This window comes from Scaptodrosophila lebanonensis, unplaced genomic scaffold (assembly GCF_003285725.1).
Source record: "Scaptodrosophila lebanonensis strain 11010-0011.00,11010-0021.00 unplaced genomic scaffold, SlebRS2 tig00001415-arrow-pilon, whole genome shotgun sequence".
Classification (NCBI taxonomy): Eukaryota; Metazoa; Arthropoda; class Insecta; order Diptera; family Drosophilidae; genus Scaptodrosophila; species Scaptodrosophila lebanonensis.
In genome coordinates this window covers 11119371-11123867 of record NW_022060742.1, presented here as the reverse complement: position 1 = coordinate 11123867, position 4497 = coordinate 11119371, and positions in this window count along the sequence as shown.

The following is a 4497-nucleotide window of genomic DNA, read 5'->3' as shown; positions in this document are numbered from 1 at the left end:
GCCAATCAAGGTGGTAACAGCAAATAACATCAGAAGACTGTCCACATCTGTCTCACATGCTGCCCGCCTCGGCAGCTGATGCCTGTCAGAGGTTAACCCAAATCAAGTCTCAGTCTCGGTCCCGAACAAACGACGGAATGGCTATGGCGGTGGCGATGGCGATGGCCATGCATGGAACTATGCATGAAGTGGCCCACAACAATGGCAGCTCATTAATGGCTTGTACTTTTGGCCGAAAGAAAAAGCCCCGAACGGCACAAATAAATAATAATAAAAAAATATCAGTGATTTTGTTAAGAAAAAAAATCATCATTACATGAAGAAACTTCATCACAAAGGGCACTCGAAAGCAGGCGAAAAGGTCGTGAGCATAAATTTCGAAATTGTTTGCCAGTCGCGAAATCGAAGCTGGAGTCGAGTTGGCGTTGGCTTCGGCATCAGCATCGGCATCGGCATCGACATCGACATCGGAGGCCAGAACGATTCGCATTCACCAGAACGGCAGAACGGCAGAACGGCAGAACGGCATTGATGAAGTACATCAAGACGCGGTACACGCTCGCTGGCTGCTCATATGCCACGGGCGACTGCAGAAACTTATGGCAACAACTTCACACAGGACGGTTCATTGCCAGGATGGGGAGTGGGAGCGGAAGGAGGAGGAGGAGGAGGAGGAGGAGGAGAAGGTAGTTTCAGACGCAGACCAGGAAACCATTGTACTCAACGGGCTGACTGCCTTCCGAGTGCGCCAACAAACGACTGGCTGGAGCTTTAATGCTGTGGTTGCTCTTGCGATGCTGTGCGGGTGATAAGTAACATGAATCACGTTTTATTTTGCCTTTGGACTTTAACGATGCAGTCGACGATGACGACGACGACGCCATCGATGCTGAGACTGAGACTGAGGCTGGCTGGCTGCCTGACTAGCTCCGAGTCAATGGCTGACTGACTGACTGCCTGCCTGCCTGCCTGCCCAAGCCAATACCCAGGCCAGTTAGCGAGTCAGCCAGTCGGGCAGAGAGGCGGCAAAGGTCAGGCCAGCGTCACTGCGTCACTGCGTCCATCGTCCCATGGCCCATGGTACACCTCTCCCAGTTTCCCAGTCAATGCTGCAATTTTTATTTACCTTTTGTGTATGAGTTCCGCTCAGGTTTTGTATTATGCTCGAAGGGTTTTTTCTGCTCGCTTCTTCATGTTAAAACGTGAGAATTTAATATTTCTTTTCATTAGCCCCCACAAGTAACCGATGCTGAGTCGAAGCAAGCCGTTGAGTGCAGCTCAGTTCGGCTGCAAATAAAAAGCAACAAAATGTGTCTATAGGTATATACTTGTACTTGTATATATATGGGTACAAGGAGGCACAAATATCTGGTTATTACTCGCGACTAGACATAGAACTTGTCTTAGGCAATGGCGACATTTACGAATTTCATGGCTCCACTTAGGAAAGGTCGCACGGGCATGAAACTAAATGTGAAACAAGCTCCGACATAAATTATGTCAAAAGGCCAATGGCAATTCGATTTGCTTATGCGATTTCAGTTCGCATCGGAGTCAAGGCGAAATGTCAGCAAAGTGTCTAACCGCGATGGGATTAGCTGAGCTGAGCAGAGCAGAGCTGGGGAGCGGTTTTATGGCCCAACGGAAAATCATTTGTGTGTGGCTAAATGATTTAGCAGAGAAAATGGAAAACATTTGAAAAGGAATTAAGACATTAACCTCAGTGTACAAAGAATATAGAAGTCTAATTTATGGCTCGTATGTGCAAATACAAATATTACATAGAAAGCTGACTGTCTGCAATTGTGGACCAATGTCCATTACTGCGTCTCGAATTGTTTTTTGCAATTTAAGATAAGCAATCGACTTCAAAGCGCGTTTAAATAGAGCCCAATCGAAATATAGTATATGTATTAAGCCTAAAAGATAAATATATTAATTTCGATGTTGATTGAAGTATTCAAGAGAGGAGGCTAGAACCTTAAGACTCTTGCACTTTAGACAAAAAACTAGGATTAATATAATCTGCATAAATAAAACAAAGCCTTTCAGCTCATTCCCCTAATAGTTGAAAATGTCCTAGAATTTTTTTGCACCGATGTTTGAAATGAAAGCTAAGATATTTTTCGGAATCAAGTCGCTTTTACGAATTTAATGGCAACTATTTATTTTCCCATATAGGTTAATGTAATCATCTCTTAGTAAGAATAAGTTTGCGGCAATTTTAAATGACATCGCAAACGTGCCTTTCACATTTTGTTTATTATGTAAAATTGATTTTCTAACGTTTCTGTCTAAATTATTGGCCTTCCACCTCGATCATTTCATACAGCTATGCCAAACGGTTCTTGAAAGCGGCCCCATCTATAACCTCTTGATTTGATAAACCTATGCGAGTGGCTACCAACTGAGCAACAGTGTCTTCACCTTCATATGAATTATGACAATTAAGTTGCGAGCTCACAGAGTGGTTCCACGAACTGCTCCCAAACCTCGATAAATTTTGTTTGAGGCCTTGTCCTGCTCCTGCATCCAAGTAGCAAATGCGACCCCATGCTGTCAACTCGGAGGCTCCTTGCGCCGCAATTGTTTTAATTACTGAGCGCAAAAACTTTTGCATAACTTTGGCCACCTGCTGCATGTTTTATGTCCCATTGAAATTTTAATGCCGGAGAGGACGAGCTGCCAAGTTGGCGGTGGTGCTGTGGCACTCATCGGCAGTCTGCTGTGGTGTGGTGTCTGGCGGTTCGGTTCACTTGACTACAGCTCAGAGCGGTTCAACTTAAGCCGGTCCGCTGGTTCGCTCGTAGTGTGGCGCCAATAAATGTCACAGTGTGTGGTCCGCGCCTTTTATGGCGATTGTTGAGACAAATGCAAATGGACGCCGATGCTGAGGCTGATGCTGTTGCTGCCCTAATGCTGGGCCATTAACTCTGAGGCTCGCTGTCGTCAACACATACATGCACATTAAAAGAATACAATTCAATACATAACTATCTATCGAAGCATCATTATAAATGCGTATAAGGGTGACCGTATCTTGAGCTTCAAAAATTTCATATTAATATTGTTAAGTGGGAAAGAGATGGCACTCCATTGGTGAGCAGAAAACAAACTTCCCGCAGTATAAGTATCCTTGATTGGTATTACACAGGTAAATTAAATAATATTAAAATATAAGTATTTAAATTTAATTTAATCTGGCTTTCCGCTTCTGTATAAACACTGTTCTCTATAGCCACATCTGGAGAAATTTCTCACCACTTGACCGTACTGGTAATCAAATTTTTCTTCACAGGCTTGCAGATTTCTCTCCTTAGGCAATCTAATAAGCTATTAATAAGAATTAAGTTCTCTCTTCTACTATTAGTCTGTCTCTGAATGCCAAATAAAATTCCCTCAATGTGTCGGATGACAAATTATCGTACAGCTGCTAGATATTTGAGATGCTTTCTTATTCTTTTGAGTTGAAATTATTACGCAATGCCAATTGCAATCTTTGCCAAGAAAGGAATGCTAGACTCGAGCGGGCTCAACTCTTAAATACACTGTACCTCTCCCACAAAAAAAAAAAAAAAAAATTTAAAAATATAAATAGCTTAAACTCTTCGAGGACAATATATAATTGTCAGTAATTTGTACACAAAAATATACAAAATAATTTGTAAAATTCCTTAAACTTAACTATTAAGAACTAAACCTTCTAATATTAAAAATAATAATTAAGAAATGGATATACGTATTAAAAGGTAAGCACTCAGTGTGATTTAGAATTGAATAAACCATTTGTCTAAATTTCATTTCATTATTCATTATTTCATTAAAATTTGCTGAAATTGTAAACAATATTCAACGGCCCGCCCTGCCAACGCCCTTGGCACTATAAATAAGATATATTTTCAAGTTATTAGAACTATGCGTTTTATTTAAACCTTCCATTTTTACGAATGAATTCCAAGTGGGACGATAGGTTAACCCTTTGTATAATTGGCTGGTCACCCTAATGTCGAAGTCTGCTGAGTATGGCAGCTAATGTAAAATGTATGCCAATGCGCACTAAAAGCGTAAACTTTTGCCATAAACCCACAAAAAAGTTGTAGACTCTTATTGTTGGTTGTTGCTGCTGCTGCTGCTGTTGTTGTTGTTGTTGTTACTGTTGCCTGCCCTAAGCTATCATCTGGCTTTCAATCAAATTGCCTACCAAATGCAATAACTATAAAATGTTATGGCATGGCATATACTCGTACTACCTACTAAACATATAGTCACATAAAACCAAGCAACCCAACGACCAACTCAATTCATTTGCAGCCGAAAATGTTTACTTTTTTATCAGCTTTTTATTCTTTTGAGTGTGTGAGAGAGAGTGTGTTGGCTCATTAGCCGCGATATTTGGAAAGCTGCATAAACAACACAAGCTCGAAGTCGGGCTCTGGAAATGGGGCATTACTCAGTCACTAGCAAATTTACGAACGATATTTTCATTGCGTTATTTGC